The sequence below is a fragment of the Octopus bimaculoides genome, chromosome 22 (assembly GCF_046866305.1).
Source record: "Octopus bimaculoides isolate indiv1 chromosome 22, ASM4686630v1, whole genome shotgun sequence".
NCBI lineage: Eukaryota > Metazoa > Mollusca > Cephalopoda > Octopoda > Octopodidae > Octopus > Octopus bimaculoides.
The window spans coordinates 21,479,077-21,492,543 of record NC_142949.1 but is presented as its reverse complement, the minus strand read 5'-3'; the positions used below and the strand labels follow the sequence as shown (position 1 = coordinate 21,492,543).

The window sequence follows — 13,467 nt, the reverse complement described above, 5'->3', positions numbered from 1 at the left end:
ACCCACAACGTAAACAAGCAAGAAAAGGACGAAACTTTTTATGGCTGTTGTTTTCAGTGCTCCCACTGCTTACTGACACATGTACAGCTTGAAGCAGTTGTAGATTTGATTAAACAGAACACAGAATGAATATCTTCTGCTGATGTAGGTGTTGGTGTTGTTAGCGATGTTGATGTGGTGATATATTGTCTTGAAGTGGTTTCTTGCAAAAACAAGAAAACTCCAACAACTGTAACTTCAAAAAAACTCAAAAAGATATTGCTGCTTAGTCAGATAAAACCTGTGAAAACAGACTCACATTTATAACAAATTGTCAACGTTCTTTTCTGTAAATTTATTGGTCACAAACAAGATACAATGTCATCAAACCTAGATCTCTAAAACGAAATGCACTTACCTCTCACAATAGACACTAAACTACCCACTCTCACCTTCTTGAGTTTATTAAACGAATTTCAAATTTAAAAAAATGTTATAGCAATGCTTCTGTGAAGAAGAGGTAGAATATTTATCTTTGAACAAAGCTACTGATACAATCATATCTAAGGATATATAATGACTTCAAAAGATTATGACACCTTCAATGGCATGATCTATTGTCCGCCTATAAATATAACAGCTTCATTCGCAAAAGGCCTGCTTAATCCATTTCACATTCATTCACAATTCCTCTGGGGTCGTTTTTAGCTTCTTTACTTCCATAATATATTATCTCATAATTGTTGTTGGCACTCCGTCGCTTACGACGTCGAGGGTTCCAGTTGATCCGATCAACGGAACAGCCTGCTCGTGAAATTAATGTGCAAGTGGCTGAGCACTCCACAGACACGTGTACCCTTAACGTAGTTCTCGGGGATATTCAGCGTGACACAGTGTGACAAGGCTGACCCTTTGAATTACAGGCACAACAGAAACAGGAAGTAAGAGTGATAGAAAGTTGTGGTGAAAGAGTACAGCAGGGTTCGCCACCATCCCCTGCCAGAGCCTCGTGGAGCTTTAGGTGTTTTCACTCAATAAACACTCACAACGCCCGGTCTGGGAATCGAAACCGCGATCCTCCGACCGCGAGTCCGCTGCCCTAACCACTGGGCCTTTGCGCCTCCACTATCTCATAATATGCATGTATGAACTAAAGTGTTTGCTTATATTTAAGCGCTTTTACATTACAGTATAGAATATGTGGCGTTTTATTGCTCTAATGAAGGCTTCAGTCTTATTTCAGTGGCAGCTAGATGGCTTCTCACCACCTTCTTCCTGTTTCTAGCTTCCTTTTTCATTGTAAAAGTCCCAAATGTGAGATCTTGATTCATTTAATCATTTGTTAGCTAGCTACCAAGTATAAAATATCGAAATATCAAGCTCTAAGGAGAGTGTCGTTGAATTTTCTCTCCTCTTCATGCATTTTCTCGGAGATTTAAGTACTCTCGCCACCATCTTTTCACTATCTTTCTTCCTTACCCCAGCAATGCTAGGCTTATTTAAGACTTTCCTTTCTATCCTTTTTCATTCGTTCCTCTTCTCCTCCTTCTCCAGTATTCCAGGCCTTTGTTTCAATGACTAGTTAGCTCTGAATGTTTGGGGAGTTGAGTTGGGTAAATAATAGTTCTAGGGAGAAGAAGTATCTAATATCGGTTTGTGACGCTGTTATATCTGCTAGCATAGGCCCATGCAAATCTTCTGCTTTCCGAGTGCTGATGCCTTTCCCCGTCTCCATATCCACTCTTCCCACCCCATTTACATCGTTGAAGTTGGCACAGTCAATGTATAATAATTTGTCCACGAACTGGAGGGTGAGCCTTAGGAATGAGCAAGTGTCTCCGCTGTGTCGCATCTGCAATAGCGTGGATGAAACCATTGCCCACATCTCGAACGAATGCCCTAGGCTTGCCCAAAACCATTACAAGTTGTGGCGACACGACCAAGTAGCGAAAGTGCTACATTGGAAACTGTGCGAAAAATGAGGGCTAGAGAGTGGCAAGACGTAGTATGATAACATACCGTAGAGAGTGGCGGTGTCGGAGACATGCAAAAAATCCTGTGGGATTTCTTAATCCAACCAGATTTGGTGCTAAAGCATAACAGACCGGACATAGTGGTGGGGGACAAGATGCACCACATATGCTATATAGTTGATGTTGTATACCCCTTTCACCCACGAATAGTCAAGAAGGAAGGCGAAAAGATAGATCAATACAACCCTCTTAAGTACGAAGATAGTGCCAATTATTGCTGGGTCCTTCGTAACAGTATCAGAAGGCATCAAGGGGAATATAAAGGAAATTGGAACAGAGTGTCCAGTAGAACCGTTACAAAAGAATGGTCATGAGAATAATGTTTCAGTGCACATATATGGCTAAACGGCCAGTCTAAGCCCCTTAGCTCCTGACACAGAAGATTAAACCTGAAATCCATCCAGCAGCTCCCATCCCACAAAATATCTCTCTCAAATAAGGCAGCATATCGAGGAGTATAAGCATTTGCACTCCATTTTGGAAGGCCATAGAAATTCTTGAAATCAATAACGACAAAGACCATCCCACCAATACAATCAACTACGAGAACGAGAACAAACACAAAAGCATAACCTACCACAGCTGCATGGGATGGAATATACGCAGTCTTTGGTTATATTCTCTCCTATTGGTGGTTTTACTCGAAGGAGACATTTGCGAAGTGTTGTATTACTCTTGAATACTGTCCTGATGTCATATGGGCCGCATATCTTTTGTATCTTTTCAGAGAGGCCTTTCACATGGGGTAGACAGGCTATGGACAGTTTTTGGCCTCATCCTCTCTCTTCTTCATAATTGAAGTGGATAGCATACTTTTGGGGTAGTTGTTGCGTAACAGATCGTTAAACATGCCGCCCCCTCAAAATAAGGGTAGACGAGCATCGCAAAGTTGTGACACGAGGAGATATTGATAAATCGGGTATAGCTGATAATGTATGGAAAAATGGAGATTGCCTCCTCCTGTGAGATAAAGTTAAAATAATAGACAGAGAACACCACTGGAAAATACGAAAACTAAAAGAAGAAGCACATATGCTAGGACACAACAACCTCCTAAGCAGACCGAGTGCAGATATGAGCAGCATATGGGAACCGGTATTAAGGAAGGATAGGAAAATATTAGATTTATAAGCACTAAAATTCACTCCATAATTGCTCACGGGAATATGGCGTAGTGTTCAAGAGCGCGGGATACTAACCCCAAGATTCCGAGTTCGATTCCAAGCAGTGAACTGAACAACAACATTAATAATAATAATAATAATGACAACAACAACAACAACACCTTAGGAATGAGACCCGAGGTTCGAAATTTCTCCGAGACATCTGATGAAGGCTGGAGGGTATATCAGCCGAAAGATGAGGACAAATATCCGTCGAATGTAAATAATGTACATAATGGATCTATTTTAAAACGGGGGCCACATTTTTCATTAATGTTTTACGTAGTGTTTTTGGTACGGAAAGACTTTCAAACTTCGTATACTTATCTATTTTGTGTTATAGAACAGAAAAATATTTTTGTATTCGAATTTATTTCATGTAAAAAATTGTCTTATTTAGATAATTTCAACCAATCACTGACAAGTATTCAGTTGTTTACATTTACTCCTTTGGCTGATTAAGCGATGTAAAGCGTATTTAATCTCCATACCTTCGTTTTATTTGCTTTTTTCATTTTAAATTTGCTTTAACCCTAACCCTAACCCTAACCCTAGGGTTAGGGTTAGGGTTAGGGTTAGGGTTAGGGTTAGGGTTAATTGTTTCAGAATCGTTTGTTTATGTAGTCGGCACTTAATGTATATCGGCTGAATGGACGTCAGTGATTGGTTGAAATTACAGAAATACGACAACTTTAACATGGAATATCTTAGGGATTTCTTTTTTTAAAGAAGACTAAGAGAAAAAGATGTTTTATATGACACATTCTACTAGTGTTCCAAGTTTCAAAGTGTTTCGTTAATGAAAAATGTGGCCCCCGTTTTAAAAAAGATCCTACATAATTCCTCATCTCTTAACTAAAACGAGGAAGACTTGAAAGAATCTGGGAAATTGAAATGCAAAATAAACAAAGAATGAGAGCGGTTGAGAAAGGACAGTGGTATAAACGCTTGAGAAAACTGGAAGCAGATGAGTTTAGTTTTGTAATATCCTGGATTGTTTTGTCTTTATTATCGAACTTGTGGATATATGTACCTAAAAGCAAAGGTCACATTTACTTGTAAATATTTTCTTACCTATCAAAAAATGTTCACCAAAACTAAAAGTTAAATTAAACAAATAAATAAACAGATAATCAGATAATAATAAATATGCCATTTTATCAAACCATCTATTATACAAGGCTAGCTTATTGTATCACCAATACAATGAAATGCTAATTTAGTTTTGTATCAGCCACCATACCATATTTGCTGGCGAATAAGACCCACTATTTGAAGAAAAAAGAAGGCAGACATATTCAGTATCCCTTACTCTCATTGAGAAATATTTCAAAATGGTTTTGTCTGGGAAAATTTTGGTTCTGTGCCTGTAAACGCAATGCTGTGACAGTTTATTTGAATAAAGTATGAAACCATAAATTCATCATAAATAAACTACATTCTATGAGTACTGTATTTCAGATCAAATATATAGTTATTATTTTGGCTGAGAGAATTGTTATACCGGATGTATTTGCATTTTTGGCTTTGTTGTGTTACTATAACTAACCACGAGTTGCTATGGTTTTGTTGTCATTCACACATGCTTTATCATTCTAGGAGAATATTTATTTGGAATATTTATTTATTAAGCTAATTCTTTTTAAAGATGACACAGTCATTAATTAATGTAAGAGACATATCAGGTGTTTGTTATGTATGCTGGAGCAGAAGGTACTGTGAAATGATGGGATCTCTTCCCATCTTCTGCAAGCAATGTTTTGTTAGTTTGTGCTAACGGGCTGTGATAGTTTGGCATATTTTTGCTATTTCATTTATTATTACCAAATATTATGACTGAATGAACTTACATTTATCCAGCTCCTAGCCTATAGCACCTGGTCTCCCATTTGTAATATGTCCACATTAGAGGCAGGACAATTTTTTCGTTCAATTAGAAACAAAATCTAGAACAGGATACATTAAACATGAATAAAAAATATCAACGAAATATTTAAACAATTTAAATCATGAATTTTCGAAATCGTGCAGATCATGATGGCTGAATAAACCAATACTTAGCTGTTTCACAAACAAATGAGTGAAGTATTGCAAAAGGAAAGAGAGAGAAAGAGGGACATAAAGAGATAGATAAGGAGAGAGAGAGAGAGATAAAGATAAAGACACACACACACACATATATAATACAAAGTATATATATGCATGTATACACACATATATGTACATACTTACATCTACATGTGTATATAGATGCATATCAGGGTACAGAACAATGAACTACAGACAACGAAACGAACACATAGGAAAACAGAAAGCCACTTGGAATTATTCCTTCATCAGCTGCCTCTATTCTAACTTGACGTTTCGAAGATAAGGAAGAACGCACTCTAGAATAGTCTCTTCCTGAGTAGTGGATCAACCCACTAAACAGAGGATTCCAAGGTGGCAAACACAAACCAAGACAGGAAAAATTGGACAGTGATATAAAGCAACAGTAGAGAAGAGAAGAGAAGGGAAGAGAGAGAGAGAGAGAGAGAGAGAGAGAGAGAGAGAGAGAGAGAGAGAGAGAGAGAGAGAGAGAGAGAGAGGGAGAGATTATAAAGGATGATAGGAGTGGATGTTGTAAGGAGAAACTGATGGGTTATGTACTGAAAAAGGATGGAAATGAGTGGGTGAGAGGAGTGATCAAAATGAATGTGGAAGGAATTGGCGAAAGTGGAAGAGAGAAAGATATCAGTAAATGTGGCGGAAGAGGAAATGAAAGTATGGAGACTTATGAGGGCTGTTCTGAATACAGGGAAAAATGGAGATGATTATTATGGAGTCTACATGACTCCATAATAATATATTTTGTGAATAGACCTTATATTGATTACCATCTGAAAAACAATAGTATTCTTTGCTTTTGTTGTTTATTTTTGTGTAACACCAAAATAGAATGAATTCAGTTGAAATAAAGGAATGGCTTAATCCTCCTCCTCCTCATTGTTTAACGTCCTCCTTCCATGCTAGTATGGGTTGGATGGTTTGACAGGAGCTGGTCAGGCACCATGCTCCTGTGTCTGTCTTGGCATCGTTTTTACAGCTTGAAGCCCTTTCTGGCATCAGCCACTCCACAGATTGGTCTGTGTGCTTCTTATGTGGCCATCGCGCAAGCAAGGTCAGTTTTGGCATGATTTATACAGCTGGATGCCCTTCCAAATGCCAACCACTTTAGAGTGTGAACTAGCTGCTTTTTAAGTGCACCCGCAGGAGAATACATGTTTTGAAACACACAATGATCAGTGTAGTTAAGTGTACTAAATTGTAAAAGGAAATCATAGAAAATGGTTTTGAAATGGTTGATGAACGGAAAGAATTTGCCATATCCTGGTACTCTGTGTTGTGAAATTAAACACCTCCTAACCTCCTTTCCAGAATGTCTTCCTACTTTTATTTTTTGCTTCAATTGAGCTATTCCTTCACAACTTATAGTTCTTTCTCCTTCATCTCTTTCAGCTCTGCGAGTTATTCATCATTGAAAGCCCACCAGTCCAAAGTAACAGCATAAGGACATGCCATTCAATACCTTCTGCCGAATTAATCAAATTGCTAACATCGACCCAAGTGATTTCTTTAGCTCACATTTTGTGTATATGAGCTGCATCAGCGTGTGTATATGTACTGTAAGTATATGAATGTGTGTGCATGTGTGAGTGCGCGCGTGTGTGTTACGTAGGTGTGTGCAGGGTTCTGAAGAGAAAACGATCAAACTGATCTGTTGCAGATAGAGGGAAGAGATGAGCAGGAGGCTGTACTATAGAAGAGAGAGAGGGAGAGAGAGAGAGAGAGAGAGAGAGAGAGGGAGAGAGAGAGAGAGAGAGGGAGAGAGAGAGAGAGAGAGAGAAAGAGGGAAAGAGAGAGAGAGAATAGAAAGTGAGAGAGAGAGAAAGATAGAGGTGAGATACTTGAAGGAAAATTATGCATTTTATTGAACTCATTGTATGCATATCATTAGTGTCGCCATCACCATAACCACTGACATCATCATCATCATCATCATCATCATCATCATCATCATCATCATCATCAATAATAACACCGATAAAAATCAACATCACCTTCATTGTCATTGTCATCGTCATCATCAATATCATCATCAGTAACGTCCTCAATATTACAATCAACATCAAGAAATATCCATAGCAAACAAATAAATAAAGCAAAGAGACAGCAAATATAACAAGTCTGATCCTATTTTATTTATCTGGAATGAGGCATGAAATCAACTTGATATATATCAATAGGAGTGTTTGATAGAAGAGTTAGCTGGATTAGTTTATTTGATGAAAGGAGTGTACAAGCTAACATTTCCAGTCACTTGTCCTTCATCAATAAGTCAGCAAAAGAGGAGCTAAATAAGGAGATTATATCACTGGTAAGTAAATAACTCAGTTTTCAAAACGAAGATTCTCTTCTTTCTCAGTATCACCTTAAAAATAAACAAGTACAATATCACATAAGCACTAGCTTGCACTTCTACACTCACACAATCGCATTCACTGTCCTTCACCACCACCGTCACCATCAAAGGAACTTGCACAAACACTGCTACCCACACATATTTATACCGTTTCATATAATACTGTTCACTCATACAAAAATCTACAATGACTGAAACAGTTTACCACACACTCTATCTGTGCATCGTTAACCACATCGAGACACCCTATCAAGCATATTTTACAAACACTTGAGAACATTAAACACGTACAAATGCATACAATAATCACGTACATACACTTGCACATAACGTTCAAGAATTCTTCACACACTCTTACAATAACTAGATTTCTCCATGCTCGATGTACTCATCGAATTACTGTAAACTATTGGTTTCTTACGATTTTAAGTGAAAATATGCACTCGGTCACTAGACTAGTTAGAATTTTCTGAAATCGTACAGTTATCATCTTTAAACCCGAAGGAAGGACGCATTACACAATGTAGTTCCTGGTATACAGGACAGAAAATGGAAATCTAGGCATAGGCACAGGAGTGGCTGTGTGGTAAGTAGCTTGCTTACCAACCACATGGTTCCGGGTTCACTCCCACTGCGTGGCACCTTGGGCAAGTGTCTTCTACTATAGCCTCGGGCCGACCAAAGCCTTGTGAGTGGATTTGGTAGACGGAAACTGAAAGAAGCCCGTCGTATATATATATATATATATATATATAGAGAGAGAGAGAGAGAGGTATTGTAAATTTTAGAGGTAATACTTGATAAATGTAAGCACCTGTATATGCTATTTATCATTCACTCTACCCTGAATTGTGGTACAATATGGACAGATTTTTGAATACCAAGGAACATTTATGCAGATATAACAATTTAAAGGATAAGCATATTACAATGGATAATACTAGGTGGACTTTTCCTTTTTCTCTCTCTTTTTCTTTTTTCTTTGTGATGTAATCTTGCAGCTGAAGATAGCTTTAAACCATCCTTTCTATCAATTATATACTCATATAATGATGCAACGACTGTTTGTGTATAAAGCTTGAAACACGTGTACCGCGGAATCCTTTGTGTTCTGTTTTCATTTTACGTTTATATATATATATATATATATATATATATATATATATATATATATATATATATATACATACATATATATATGTATGTTTGTGTGTCTGTGTTTGTCCCCCAACATCGCTTGACAACTGATGCTGGTGTGTTTACGTCCCCGTAAGTTAGCGGTTCGGCAAAAGAGACCGATAGAATAAGTACTAGGCTTACAAAGAATAAGTCCTGTGGTCGATTTGCTCGACTAAAGTCGGTGCTCCAGCATGGCCGCAGTCAAATGACTGAAACAGGTAAAAGAGTAAAAGAGTATAGAAGACTTTTAATCACATGCCATGTTGACCAGAAGTTGAATTGATATTGAACAGCAACAATAGCAGTGATAGCAGCAGTCAAGCATGCAATAACTCAACCGTGAGAATGACTTGATGCACAATGTCTTTTATTTTACAGTTGCAATTATTACAGTGTCATTTGTGTCAGAACTCCGCACGCTTTCCGCCAAACAATTTCGTTCGCAAAACAGTGGTCAGGTCGAGTGAATGTAAGCAGAAACCGTTTATCCAAGATGCGCGCAATTGTACGAATCATCGAAACCTCGTTGTCGAGAAGCCAACTTCAGAATCGCCCAGTTATACCTGCACCTAAATGATTTAAGTAGGAAAAGAAGAGGAAAATAAAATGATTCTTTACACACAACAGAGTAAAGTAATCTGCTTAGAAACAGAGAAGAGAAGTGGAAATATCTAACTACAATTATTAAAGGATGACCGAATGCCAAATTTCGCACCTTAGCTTATATGCATACATACATACACACACACACACACACACACACACACACACACACACATATATATATTCTTTTATATGTTTCAGCCCTGAGGCTGTGGTCATGCTGGGGCATATATATATATATATATATATATATATATATATATATATATATATATACATATATATATATATATATATATGCGAGTAAAAATAAATACAAAAAAAGGGGGTTTTGTATGATTGTGTATAGAGGAATATATTATTTTGTTTAAAAGAGTTCCAACACTGTCTGTTTTTTATGTTTTATTTATATTCCTGCAAAACCAATGTGGGATATAGAATATGGAATATACAATATATAATATAAAATAAAAATGGATGGTACTATGAAATAAAGTATTGAATGTCTTATTGAATATATGGAATATGTCTTATTGAATAGATGAAATATTGAGTGTTCAATATAAAGGATTAAATGTATAAATATATATATATATATATATATATATATATATTGGACAAACACAGACACACAAACATACATATATATATATATATATATATATATATATATATATATATATATATATATATATATATATATATATATATATATATATATATATATATATATATATATATATATATATATATATATATATATATATATATATATATATATATATATATATATATATATATATATATATATATATGTGTGTAAAAGGTTGAAGAGGAACACGCGAGTAGATATATATATGGAAAAAAAGACAAAGTAGGAAATGCTAAAATACTTTTATAAAGAACATTACAGAACCGGTTTCGATCCTTGAGATCTTTTCAACAGTAAATATGAATAATAGATTTTTGAAAAATTATTGAAAAATAAAATTTTGGTAAATTTGAAAGAAAAGTCTTTTTGAAGACATATTTGTATAGTATTCAAGTAACAGCGGCATTTTTCTTGCTTCTGACTGTCTCTGTTTCACTTGTTAACTCTTGTGGGTTTTATTCAGCGTTTGAACAGACAAGTGTGTCTTAAACTTATGGAGGGGGGTGGAAGTGAGGGGTGGAGAAGAGTAACGTAGAGATAAAGGACGTTACTAATGTAGAAATGGAGAAAGTGTGGTTTTCGTGAGGAAAGAAAGAAAGAAGGAGAGAAAGAAATAGAGAAAGAAAGAGAGAAAGGAAAGAAAGAAGGAAAGAGAGAAAGGAAAGAAAGAAAGAAAGAAGGTAGTGAATAATAAATAACAAACGCACACAAAATTGGATTATGTATATATATGTATACAAAAATGTATATTAGCATCACGTATTCAGCTATATAGGAATATGTACGCGAATACACACAAATATAATTGTATACATGCCTACGCACACATTTAAGTATGTGTGTGTATAAGCATGAGCGCACATTCTCATATGTAACATAGACGCACAGACACGAATATATGTATGTATGTGTAAATATAAGCATACACTCTTACCCACGCATATACACAGACGCACACACACGAAGCCATGTATGTATGTGCACAAGTATAAACATAGACTCTATACATAAGCATAGGCGCACACATACGAATACATATGCTTTGACACAATACAGACATCCACATAAAAAACTTTTAGGTCCTGACGTATAAATGCAGACAACTGTTTTAAGAAACTGCTGAGTGTATGATAGCAAAACTTGGGCAAGATACATTCAAAATAGAACCCCATATATCGAACCATCTATAAAAACGGTTATATATATATATATATGTACATATGTCATTGATCTATAAGACTATCGTGGATGCGCAATGGCCCAGTGGTTAGGGCAGCGGACTCGCGGTCATAGGATCGCGGTTTCGATTCCCCGACCGGGCGTTGTGAGTGTTTATTGAGCGAAAACACCTAAAGCTCCACGAGGCTCCGGCAGGGGATGGTGGCGAACCCTGCTGTACACTTTCACCACAACTTTCTCTCACTCTTACTTCCTGTTTCTGTTGTGCCTGTAATTCAAAGGGTCAGCCTTGTCACACTGTGTCACGCTGAATATCCCCGAGAACTACGTTAAGGGTACACGTGTCTGTGGAGTGCTCAGCCACTTGCACGGTAATTTCACGAGCAGGCTGTTCCGTTGATCGGATCAACTGGAACCCTCGACGTCGTAAGCGACGGAGTGCCAACATAAGATATCGATTAGTTTTGTGTTCCACTTTGATCAATAAGATCGATTATACACACATTCAGTTTTTAAACATGCCATCATAAAAAATTCTTTATCTATTCATTAGTTGAATCGATTGTCGTCATCTGCAGAATAAACATGTTCATTCTTGACCATTCATGTGTTTCTAATACAATACGATCTACTTAGTATACAGACTGAGTCCGTAAGGAAAAAATTCACTTTGGTTATCGTTGCTTCCCTGCCCTATGAAAAAGATGGTGGTGCTGGGAATAATAATATAGACAAAGACGATGATGTTGTTACCAGTGGCCATGAGAGTAAAGAAAGAAAACCTAGTAAAAAATATAAACGAACATATCAACATCGTTTTGGGTTGAAATTCCGTCGAGTTTGAGTTTGATCATAATCCTCTAGATATTTTAAAATAAGTAACAATTAAGTAACGGGTTTGATGTAATTGACTTTATTTCAGCATTTGTGGCCTTGCTATAATGCTGATGGTGGTTGTGATAATTCTTATTTGCCACAAGGACAGTGGATGAAGGGGACATTACAAACATATGTTACAATTTACGTGGAAGTTTACGTAAGATCGGATCAGGAGGAAGAAAAAAGAAAGAGCGAAATAAGGTGAAAAGTATACACAATATACAAATATATGAATACATGGACGGTGCAGGTCTTCTGGTGTAAGAATGCCTTCATAAATTGGACTTCCTTCAGTTAAAGTTGGTCAAACGCCTGCAAACCGGGGTAGGAGTTTTCTTTTGAGGCAGAATGATAGTAACTCATCACAGCATGTTTGTTGCCTGCTTCCTGGTGCCGATATTTATCCAAGGGAAAATACATCGACTTGGGCCAATACAGCTCACTATCAATGTCATTGGTGGCGTTGTTTTAAAATGCATTAGGCTTAAACAGATACTTCTGGGCAGCGTGATCTATCCTCTAACAGTTCAGCCTATCCATCGCTCTGATTTGCTACGTTTTTAGCCACTTCGAAATGATGAGATGCAAAGTTTACCCCGAAGGAATTTGCACTCAGTGAACAGGGAGTCGAAACAAATATCGCTCATCTTTCTATCCAATGCTCAAACGACTTTGTTGATTCACTATTTTTGAAGAACCTTCAAAAAGGGCCAATAAGGGATCTCAAACATTACTCTAACCATCAAGTTACGTGCTTCTTCTGACCCCTGGTCTCTGATCTACAGACGCATGCTTGCTTTGAGGTATGCAGTTCCATCCACTGTAATCTTTTTTGTCACAAGCACCCACATTTTGACAAAATTGCTGAAGGAATGTACTTCTTTCTCCACCCTAAAGTTTCTTTTCAAGTGAAATTAAGAAATAAATCAATGAGGGCTTGGTAGAAATAAAATCCTATCCACCACACAACGCCATCGTCACAAGACAGAAGAGCATTTACTACCTAGCCCTATTAAAGGTGAATAGTGGGATGGATTTTATGTTGGAGTGTGTCGATTGCCGGATCTGGCCTCCATGTGACAACTCTTCCATAGTAAGCAATGCACAGCTTTTAAATAGCTGCATGTAGAATAGTTTCGTCGTTCAGCCCGGATCTTGGACACTTCCAGCTGAAGATTTTGTTTGGAACTGGTATTACATTTTGGCTGAACTAAGGATTTCTGAAAGTTTTTCATAGTAGTCTCTAATCCAAATTTTCTGCTAAACAGACGAGGAATCTTATCGTTGACATTTAGAGTTTTCAAGAGGACATTCATACACTTACCTACCTGCAATTTT

The 13,467-nt window shown here is 36.9% G+C and overlaps 1 protein-coding gene across 1 annotated transcript in view; it reads left to right on the top strand.

The window, feature by feature from the left end:
- The first annotated feature begins 7,452 nt into the window (after positions 1–7,452).
- LOC106867309 (uncharacterized) overlaps positions 7,453–13,467 on the top strand; it is a 46,196-nt gene continuing 40,181 nt past the window's right edge. The window contains exon 1 of the mRNA XM_089339801.1: positions 7,453–7,592. The gene's annotated coding sequence lies outside the window, so the exon portion shown is untranslated. The remainder of the gene's footprint in view (positions 7,593–13,467) is intronic.